Source organism: Saccopteryx bilineata, chromosome 7 (genome assembly GCF_036850765.1).
Source record: "Saccopteryx bilineata isolate mSacBil1 chromosome 7, mSacBil1_pri_phased_curated, whole genome shotgun sequence".
Lineage (NCBI taxonomy): Eukaryota > Metazoa > Chordata > Mammalia > Chiroptera > Emballonuridae > Saccopteryx > Saccopteryx bilineata.
This window is the reverse complement of record NC_089496.1, coordinates 6,580,115-6,591,970: the sequence shown is the minus strand read 5'-3', so window position 1 is coordinate 6,591,970 and position 11,856 is coordinate 6,580,115. Positions and strand designations below refer to the sequence as shown.

Genomic DNA, 11,856 nt, shown 5'->3' with positions numbered 1-11,856 from the left:
ACAGTTAAGCTACTTTAATTTGTTCAGTGTTATTATCTAAGAGCAAATATTTCTTGGATGACGTTGCTAAGTTATTTTTACTTGCCCTCAGTATTTAACTCAGAAATATAAAGGTATGTTTTCTCTTAGTGTTATTTAATATACGGGCAGGGAATCACATTGGTGTAAATTTTCATATAATTGTATCACAGCCTTTTGCTAGTTATAGGCAATGATCTGCTTAGCAGCACAGTTCAAATTTCACACAAATTAAATTCCATCTGCTCTGTTGCTAAGGAGGATTGGACTAGCTCTAGTTAGCCCATATTTAATTTCTATTTACATCTCTGCTCAGCATCTTTTATTCCCGATTTTCATCATAGGGTCCTATAAAAATGTACTAGGTAGAACACAAAGGAAAAATTCTTGACCTCTGTTTTTGGTAGAATCTTAGATTGGGTCTGAGAGTATATGCCTTCCTGGACATAGCATGCCTGTCCTGACTCATTCTGAGCATACTTTAAAAATCCTTCCTGGAGGAAGCATTTTACAGTTTTACTGTGTAGCAGCATCATAGCCACTGTCCTATGCTCACGCTCAATGATGTTTATACTTTGACATGTTCAATATTAGGTCCTGATGGGTAGCTCAGTTGAGCATCATCCTGGTACACCAATGTCGTGGGTTTGATCCCTGGTCAGGACACATGCAAGATACAACCAATAAATGCATAAATAAGGGGAACAACAAATTGATCTCTCTCTCTCTAAAAATCAATCAATAAAAAATATATTAAAACTTCCAACATTAACTTCCATCTCGCAGTCCCTGCATCAGTGGCCTATGAAAGCCCTCAAGAGGGATGCATGCGAGCTGCTGGGCTGCCCTCTATTCCCAGGAGGGGCCTGGGCACTGGGTGGCTTTTCCCAAAGGTCCTGTGTCCAGGTGGAGTTCACACGCCCAGCAGCTGGGCTGGACTGCTGGTCTCTCCCCACAGTTACCACTGGAGAGTGGAGTGCCAGCTGCGGGGGGGTCACGGCAGGACAGGCCCTGAGACAGGTTCTTCTGCTCTTTAACTGGAGTATTATTTGAAAGGGGTGCTGCAGAAACTGTAACCAGAAGCATTATGCTTCCAGAAAAATCTTAAGGAAAAGTATTGCAAGCGACTGTAGTAGCTGTTGGATCCAGCTCCATAGGAAAGAGTGGAGTCAACCAATTAACATGAAAGTTGGAGATAAATTCCTTCTAGACTGTGGAGGCACCAAAGTACAGAGAACAAGAATTATTTTTTATTTAGAGATGCTGAGATTCTTGGAAAGTAAGTAAACTGAAATAGACCACTGTCAAAATGGCATCATGTGAAACTTCCCATTCCACTAAAGTTCTGAAATCTTTCATCATATAAATAATTTCTATGTCTTTTCTATAATAAACTATTGATATCCAAATCAATGACATCCAGAGTCTCTTAAACTTCAGTTTCACTATATTGATATAAACATTTCCACATAAAAATATATATTTAAAATATCAACTATTAATATAACAGCATGGTTGATAATGTGAGACCTTTCCTACCAATTAAAATCTTTTTACACATGTGGTACTGTGTCAAAGTGATCTTCCTCCTCCTCCTCCTCCTCCTCTTCTTCTTCCTCTTCCTCCTCTTCTTCTTCTTCTTCTTCTTCTTCTTCTTCTTCTTCTTCTTCTTCTTCTTCTTCTTCTTCTTCTTCTTCTTCTTCTTCTTCTCCTTCTCCTCCTCCTCCTCCTCCTCCTCCTCCTCCTCTTCTTCCTCCTCCTCCTCCTCCTCCTCCTCTCCCTCCTCCTTCTTCTCCTTTTTCTTTTTAGTGATGTCTTCTTAATAGTAAGTCAGTGTGTCCCTAATTCAAGGCAGGAACTTATCTTTTTGTTCTTGCTGCTTTTACATTTGCAAAGTCTCTAACTCTTTCTCCTTTGGAACATTAAAACTGCTGGCCAAAAATATAGAGGCAGCTTCTTCCTTTACTAGTCTTACAAGGAAAGTAAGTGCAAGTATATCAGTGCAAAATTAATAACTGAAGATTTAATTTTACTGTTGATTTATGGCACATTAAATGCCAAGAAGAAATGCATATAACTCAAGTAAAAAATGTGAAGCGATTAATTCTGCTCTAAGTCACTGGGAGAAAATAGCTCCTATTTTCTCTTTCTGTATAAGAGATAGCTACATCCTAATAGGCAAAAAATACATAGTTATTGATTGATTTGAGTCAAATAGATTCAACACATATAATTGAATGCCTATTACATGCCAGTCACTTTTTTAGATCGTTGTGATATATCATTGAGGAAATCAAAGATCTTTGCCTTATGGAGCTTACATTTTAATAGGTAGAGTTAGATGATAAATAATACATACAATAAACTATATGCTTTGTTAGAAGGATAAGTACAATTGTCAAAGAAAATCAGAGCCTGACAGTAGGTAAAGTGGTAAATATAGATTTTACTCAGAAACTATTATTGCAGCCTGACCTGTGGTGGCGCAGTGGATAAAGCGTTGACCTGGAAATGCTGAGGTCACCAGTTCGAAACCCTGGGCTTGCCTGGTCAAGGCACATATGGGAGTTGATGCTTCCTGATCCTCCCCCCGTCTCTCTCTTCTCTCTCTCTCTCTGTCTCTGTCTCTCTCTCTCCTCTCTAAAATGAATAAATAAAATTTAAAAAAAATAAAAATAAATAAAAAAAAAACTATTATTGCAATCCAGGAAAAAATATCTCAGTATGGAGCTGTGTTCATTGCAGAACACAACAAGGAAAATGAGATTTTAGAGTCGTGGGGGTGGATGGCACTCAGTGGATGAAAATACCAAGGTACAACATCAGGAATCAAAGGAGATTTCTGGCTAAACTAACTGACAGGATTCTTGCTGAAGGCAGGCTAGGGTGCTCAGATCTCACCAGGAGATGGTGGCACTTGAGGAATATAATCAGGCATCAAGGCCGATCAGTTATTGAGGGTGGAGGATCCTGGCTAAACTTCCTTAACAGGATCCTTGCTAAAACTGGGCTTGTAAGGACAAAGCTCAATGATAGGGCCTAGTCACAAAAAGGGCTCAGAGAAGACTGCCTAGAATTTGGTCAAGGAGGAAATCAATTTCACTGGGTAAAAAGGAAAAATTAGAGAAAGGTAAGAGGAATTAGGCAGGGAAGGTGTTACTCTATTAGAATTACCAGATTTACACAAAAAGATAGAATTTGCCAAATCACATCTTATCTCAAAGGACAATTTCACAGCCTGAAGAAACAGCCAGAACAGAGATTTAAGGACAGTACCCCCAGCATGTCACAAAACTTGGAAGAGAGCCAGTATAGCTGTAGCAGAGTGAGCAAAAGAGAGAACAGCAGACAAAGTCAGAAAATTGCTGTTTTCACTTGTTTAATTTTGGAGTAAACAGTGACTTATTGGATCAAATTTCTTTTTTTTCAAAAAATACTTTTTATGAATAGCAACAGCCAAATGAATATGGGGAATATTTTGATTTGTATTATTTCTCATAATAATGAGAGCGTTAAAGGTTTAAGGACATACACAGACTGAAAGTGAAGATATGAAAAAGATATTCCATGAAAATGAAAACCAAAGGAAAGCTGCTATAATACACTTGTATCAGGCAAAGCAGACTTTTAGACAAAGACTGTATTAAGAGACCATAAGACAATTATATAATAATAAAGGGGTAAATCCAAGAAGAGAATCTAACATGTGTAAATATTTATGCACCCAGCACAGGAGCACCTAAATATAGAAAGCAAGTATTATCAGCCTAAAGGTAGAAATAGGTAGCAATATGATAATATTAGGGAACTTCATTATGACACTTATATCAATATATAAATCATCCTGACAGAAAATTAGTAGAGAAACCTTGGACTTAAGCAACACATTAAGCCAGATGAATTTAACAGACATTTACAGAACATTTCATCTAAAAGCAGCAAAATATACATTCTTCTCATGTGCACATGAAACATTCTCCACAAAAGACCATATGTTAGGCTGTAAAACAAGTCTTAATAAATTTAAGGAGACTGAAATCATATCAGGCATCTTTTCTGACCAAAAATAAAACAATAAGAAATCAATCATGGGGAAAAAAACTGGAAAATTCACTAATATGTGGAGATTAAACAGGATGTTACTGAAAAACCAGTGAGTTAAAAAAAAACTGAAAATTTAAAAGTATCTGGAGATGATAAAAATGGAACTACATATACCAAAATGAATGAGATGCAGCAAAAGCAGTCTAAGAGATAACACAAAGATAAATGCCTACTTTAAGAAACATGAAAAATATATTTTTTTCTTCTTTTCCAAGTGAGAGGAGGGGAGATAGAAAAGACAGACTCCCACATGTGCCCCAACCAAGATCCACCTGACTACCACTATCTGGGGCTGATGCTCTGCCCATCTGGGGCCATGTTCGCAAACAAACTATTTTTAGCAGCTGAGGTGGAGTCTCCACGGAGTCATCCTCAGTGCCCAGGGCCAATGCACTTGAGCCAACCTAGCCATGACTGTCAGAGAGGAAGAGGAGGAAGGAGGAGGAAAAGGGAGGGAGAGAGAGAGATGAGGCTGTGGGAGGGGCAGAGAAGCAGATGGTCACTTTTCCTGTGTGTCTTGACTGCGAATTAAACCCAGGACATCCACACACCAGACTGTCACTCTATCACTGAGCCAACCTGCCAGGGCCAAAACATATAAATTTTAAATAAATAACTTAACCTTACATCTCTAGGATTTAGAAAAAAGAAAAACAAATTAAGCCCAAGTTTAGAAGAGAAATAACAAAGATCAAAGTGGAAATAAAATAGGTACTAAAGAGAGACTAGGAAATATCAATAAAACTAGGAACTGATTCTTTGAAAAGACAAGCCAAATTGACAAAACTTTAGCCAGAATCAGCAAGAAAGAAGAGAGGACTCAAATAAGTAAAATCAGAAATGAAAGAGAAGACGTTACAACTGATACCACAGAAATACAAAGATTATAAGAGACTACTATGAAAAATTATATGCCAACAAATTGGAAAACCTAAAAAAGTGGATAAATTCCTAGAAACATACCTACCAAGATGGGATCATAAAGAAATAGAAAATATAAACAGACTGAGTACTTGTAAAGAAATTCAATCAGTAATCAAAACTCCCAACAAATAAAACTTCAGGACTGCATTTCTTCACTAATAAATTCTACCAAATTTAAAGAAAAATTAATGCCAGTCCTTCTCAAATTCAAAATAAATGAGGAGGAAACACTTTAGACTTATTACATGAGTTTGGCATTAACTGACACCATAATTAGAAGGACATTGCAAGAAAAGATAATTATAGTTAATATTCCTGATGCACATAGATGTAAAAAATCTCAACAAAATATTATCAAACATCCACACACCAGGCTGACACTCTATCACTGAGCCAATCTGCCAGGGCCAAAACAATACATTCAACAATACATTTTAAAAGTATGTATTGGCCTGACCTGCGGTGGCGCAATGGATAAAGCGTCAATCTGGAATGCTGAGGTCACCGGTTCGAAACCCTGGGCTTATCTGGTCAAGGCACGTATGAGAGTTGATGCTTCCAGCTCTTCCCCCTTTCTCTCTCTCTCTCTCCCACTCTCTTGCTACTCTCTAAAATGAATAAATAAATACATAAATAAATAAAATCTCTCTAAAAAAAAGAACTAAAAAATGTATGTATTAAAATATTAAAAGTATCATAAACCATGATCTAGTAGGATTTCTTCCAAGGTGACAAGAATGATTTAGCATCCTCAGGTCAATGAACATGATATACCACATTAACAAAATGAAGGGTAAATTCATAGGATCATCTCAATAGATGCAGAAAAAGCTTTGACAAAATTTAACATTCATTCATGGTAAAAAAAACTCTCAACAATGTGAGTATAAAGGAAAGATATCTCAATATAATAAAAGCCATATGTGCCAAGCCACAGCAAACATCATATTCAATGTTTTTTTCTTTTAAGAAGGAAAGCTTTTTCTTTAAGATCAAGAACAAGACAAGGGATGTCTACTTTTCCACTTTTATTCAATTGTTTTAAGCAGCACAATTAAGCAAGAAAATAAAATGTATCCAAATCAGAAACAAACAAGTAAAATCATCTCTATTTGCAGATGATATAATATTATATTTAAAAAACCATAAAGACTCCATCAAAAACTGTTAGAACTAATAAAAGAATCAAAAAAATTACAGAATACAAAATCAATTTACCAAAGAGTTACATTTCTATACACTAATAATAAACTATCAGAAAGAGATGTTAAGAAAACATTTTCATTTACGATAGTATCAAAAAGAATACCAATGAATAAATTTAACTAGCAGGTGAAAAACTTATATACTAAAAACTATAAGACATTCATAAAAGAAATTGAAGAAGACACAGTAAATGGAAAGGTAGTCTGTGACCATGGATTTGAAGAGGTAATATTGTTAAAATGCCATACTACTTACCCAAAGGAATATACATATTCACTGCAATCCCTATCAAAGTTCCAATGACATTTTTTACAGAAATAGAACAAAAAAAATTCTAAAATTTGTATGAAACCACAAAGGATCCTGAATAGTCAAAACAAGCTTGAGGAAAAAGAACAAAGCTGCAAGCACCATTCTTCCTGATTTCAAACTATATTTCAAAGATATAGCAATCAAGACAGTATGGTATTAGTATAAAAACAGACACATACATCAATGGAACAGAATTGAGAGCCCTAAAGTAAATTCATATATACAAAGTCAATTACATTATGACAGAATAGCCAAGAATATACAATGGGGGAATGACAGTGTCTTCAATAAATGGTACTGGGAAAATTGGACAGACACATGAAAAAGAATAGAATCTTACACCATAAACAAAAATCAATTCCAAATTGATTAAAGACTTGAACATGAACATAAAATTTGAAACCATAAAACTCCTAGAAGAAAATATATTTTCTAGGGGGAAGCTCCTCGACATCAGTGTTGACTTTGGATTTGACAACAAAAGCAAAAATAAACAAGTGGGACTACAATGAAACTAAAAAGCTTCTATACAGAAAAAAAATCAACAAAATTAAAGGGCAATATACAGAATGGTAGAAAATATTTGTATATTATATATTAGAAAGTTAATACTTAATAGGAGAAATATTCAATTTAAAAATGGGCAGAGAATATGAATAGACATTTTTTTTTCAGATAAGACATACAGATTACCTATAGGCATATGAAAAGGTGCTCAGCATCGCTGATCATCAGGGAATGGAAATCAATACCACTGTGAGATATCACCTCATGTTTGTCAGAATGGCTATTACCAAAAAGACAAGAAAGAACAAGAGTACTGATAAGGATGTGGAGGTAAGGGAGCCCTCATGCACTCCTCGTGCACATGTAAGATGGTGAAATGCCTGTGGTAAACAGTATGAAGACTCCTCAAATAATTACAGTAGAACTACTATTCAGCAATTCCAGATCTGGGTTATTTATCTGAAGGAAATAAATTACTATATCAAATAGATATATGAACCTCATGTTACATGTTATATTACTTACAATAAGCAAGACATGGAAATACACATGTGTGCACAAAGATGCACATAGAGAGGAATAATGGGCAGCCATAAAGAAGAAGGAAATTCTGCCATGTGTGAACACACAGAAGGGTCTGGAGGGCAGTTTGTGAGATAAGTCACATAGAGAAAGACAAATACTCTATCATCTCACTAATATGTGGAATCTTAAAAAAATCAAAATTACAGATACAGAGAATATATTGGTTGTCAGAGGTGGTGGGTGGGGAAGCAAAACTTCTAGTTATAAGATAAATAAATCCTGGAGATATAATATACAGAATGACGAGTATAAATAACAATACTGTATTATATATTTGAAAGTTGCTAAGAGTAGATCTTTAAAGTCTTCATCACAAAGATAAAACATTGCAATAGTGTACAGCAATGGACGTTAACTAAAGTTGTGGTCATCATTTAGGCATGTATACCTATATCAAATTATTATGTTGTGCACCTAAAAACTAATGCAATGCTTTGGGTCAATTATACTAAAAAAGAAAAGAGTGTACTACATAGAGCCAAATGCCCAGGTCTGCGTAGCCCCACCTTGCTCAGTCAGCAGGAGTGGGCTGCCCTGGGAAGGGCATAACCTCCACCTAGTTGTTCTCTGCAGCTGAGGTAGAAGGAGCAATAACTAGAGGCTATCTGTGGATCCCATCTGGAAGGTACACAGAAGTGTCTACCACAATAACTACTGTAAACTTTTTAGTTTCCGGAACTTATGAATAGAGCTGCTACTGACATATTTCAAAAAGGAAAAATGGAAAAATCAAATGATAAAAATTCAATTTAGGATTACACTTTTAATAGACAAGCTACCGAGTTCTAAGAGGAAAGTTCAGAAAAATGAAAAACATAATCAGAGATCCAATCCTGCTCTATTTCTCATATCACAGAACCCTCATTAATGTTGTGGCTGCTTCCAGATTTAGGTTGAGTTTTTCTAGTGATCAGTGGCACCTAGTGTCACTTCTTGGTATAGCAAACATGAGTTTAAAAATTTATCATGCTTTCCTTGTTTTATCATTTTAAAGAAAATATCATTTATAAAATTGGTAGGAAAGGAACAGAAATTATAGGTGTATTAGCAACATTGAATTATTAACAAATTAAACCATTTAAAATCTGTTAAAATAGCGGCAGAGCAAACACATCATGATCAATGAGGGACTAACCATCTGTGCATGCATAGCCAAACTGGCTCAAATCAGACATTAACAGATTTTCAGAAATAGGCCTTTGTCTTTTTATCAGAGTTTATCAGATCATTTAAGACACTTTTCAAACTGCATAGAATTTACACAAGGCAATCATTCCAGTGTGGGACCAGATGATGTTACCACTCACCTAAGGGTAGGAAAAAACATGTTTTAAGAAAGAACATATAGCCCAAAATCACACTTAAAATGAACCTAATTTATTCCATAGCCTAGTTTAAATTTTTTTCAGCTTTAAATCTTGGTTAGCCATTTACTTCAATAAGCTCTTAATTTTTGTTGACAGTTTTTGGTTACATTATCCCATTGAAAGTTCACTTTTTTTTTTTGTATTTTTCTGAAGCTGGAAACGGGGAGAGACAGTTAGACTCCTGCCTGCGCCCGACCGGGATCCACCCGGCACACCCACCAAGGGCGACGCTCTGCCCACCAGGGGGCGATGCTTTGCCCCTCCGGGGCGTTGCTCTGCTGCGACCAGAGCCACTCTAGTGCCTGGGGCAGAGGCCAAGGAGCCATCCCCAGCGCCCGGGCCATCTTTGCTCCAATGGAGCCTTGGCTGCGGGAGGGGAAGAGAGAGACAGAGAGGAAGGAGAGGGGGAGGAGTGGAGAAGCAGATGGCGCTTCTCCTGTGTGCCCTCGCCGGGAATCGAACCTGGGACCTCTACACGCCAGGCCGACGCTCTATCACTGAGCCAACCGGCCAGGGCCTTGAAAGTTCACTTTTTAATTAAATCTGTTAAAGTGAGTCTGGAGTTTATTTTTCAGATGTATTTGTGTTTATTGATTGATTAAACAATTTACCTTTTTTAAGTAAGGACAGAAGGAGGGGGAAAGAAAGAGAGGGGGACAGGTAGGGACAGGCAGACAGGAAGGGAGAGAGATGAGAAGCATTAACTCATCGTTGCGGCAATTTTAGTTGTTCATTGATTGCTTCTCATACGTGCTTTGACTGGGGGACTTCAGCTGAGCCAGTGACCCCTTGTTCAATCGTGGCTCAATCTTGGCCAGCAAACTTGGGCTCAAGCCAGCAACCTTGGGCTTTAATCCAGTAACCTTTGGGCTCAAACCAGCAACCATTGGGTCATGTCTATGATCCCACGCTCAAGCCAGTGACCCTGCATTCAAGCTGGTGAACCTGTGCTCAAGCCAAATGAGCCCCCACTCAAGCCAAAAACCTCAGGGTTTCAAACCTAGGTCCTCAGCATTCCAGGTTGATGCTTCATCCACTGTACCACCACCTGGTCAGGCTAATTAACCTTTTATAGACAGTTAACTCTGCCAGTCCTTTGGGTAGATTAAGGATATTCCCTAAGGAGCTCAGCTATGGGAAACCATAACCCTGGGATTTGACCCAGCTCTGTCACTATCCCTATGAACTTAGGTCACCTTGAGTACAGGATTCAATCATCTTACCTTAGAAATAAGACAAGAAATAACCTGCTTCTAAAAATTATGTTGTTATAATACTGTATCATACCACTGCTTTGTAATAAGTATCTTATTATTTCAATGCTATACTATATTATTATATTATTTTCTATTTAATCATACATTTGAAACATGGAAATTACAAAGGTAATGGAATATTTTTCTCTAGGAAATTTTAACCCAAGTAAAAGTTCTGAGTATTATCACTAGGAAAGAAAACAAAGATAGAAGAAAATTTTTAATTGTTCAGAAAAAATGGCAAAAATAAAAATACTGATGCACATTATTTAAGAGGGTAGAGATTGAAATTCATATAGCACTATAAATATTTTGGACCTACAGCAAGATACTGTTGTTACTGGGGTTTAGTACTTTGTTGCTGGTTTTATTTATTTATTTATTTATTTATTTATTTATTATTTTTTAAGAGATGGAAAGTCAGTAAGGTAAATTATTACATTCTTTTTAAAGGGTTGAGCTTGACCAGGCAGTGGCATAGTAGATTGAGCATTGGTCTGGGATGCTGAAGACTCAGGTTCAAAATCCCAAGGTCACTGGCTTGAGCATGGGCTCATAGACATGACCCCATGATTGTTGGCTTGAGCACAAAAGTCACTGGATTGAAGTTTAAGGTCTCTTGCTTGAATCCAAGGTTGCTAGCTTGAGCAAAGTGTCACTGGCTCAACTGTAGCACCCTGGTCAAGGTATATATGAGAATGCAATCCATGAACAACTAAGGTGCCACAACTATGAGTTAAAGGATTGAAATCAGTTAACTTAAGATATTTTACTAACTGACATCTGCTATATGACATTTTAAGTAATAGTTTATGTAAAGCCAGTAGCCACAGCCACCATCACAGCCACCTGGCCCGTGCAGGTTTGCATTTGATTCGGACAGAGAGTAATGAAACAACAGAGCCAAGAACTGGTGCTCTGGTGAAATAAGTTTGCAAATATGATATATATGTTTGCTTGCTTATAGTTTGCATTGACTGTGGGGGACAGGCTATAAGCAGGCAGGGTCATTATAGCCTAAGACTTAGTTTTAAGACTAAGCCTTTCCCACCCTTTTAATACTAAGATCTTCTCTCAACACTGAGCTTTTCCCTGCACCCTTGACTGTTGTCAAGGAGTGGTACACTCTTATGAGGAATCCTATTTATGCCTCAGATAAGTGGCTTTGTATCAGAGACTTCCTTATTTGTATACTGGCTTAAAGGCTTTAATTTCTACACTATAAAATGGGGCAGACCAGGGGCTCTCTCTCTTGGTTCCTGAAATTAACATTGCAGCAGAGGCAGCCAAGATGGCAGAGTGCTGAAGGAGATGCCAGTTTGTGCAGAGAAGGATATGGGGAACAGAGGTGAATAAGGCTGGTGAGCTAGAAACCTTTGATTCTAGGAATACTCGGATGAGACAGTAGTTCTGGAAGCACTAAATGCGTGGGTTTTGGAGCCCAGTGTGTGTTTTTACTTGCCCTCCAGGTGCAAGCTAGAATTAAAGCTAATGGCCCACCAGTTCTTGGCTTCGTTGTTTCATTACCATCTGTTTGAATCAAATGCGAACCTGCACGGGCCAGGTGGCTGTGATGG

The 11,856-nt window shown here is 37.3% G+C and overlaps 1 pseudogene; it reads left to right on the top strand.

Annotated features, from left to right (window-relative positions):
• The first annotated feature begins 822 nt into the window (after positions 1-822).
• On the top strand, positions 823-1,310 carry LOC136310721 (10 kDa heat shock protein, mitochondrial pseudogene; annotated as a pseudogene).
• The last annotated feature ends 10,546 nt before the right edge of the window (positions 1,311-11,856 follow it).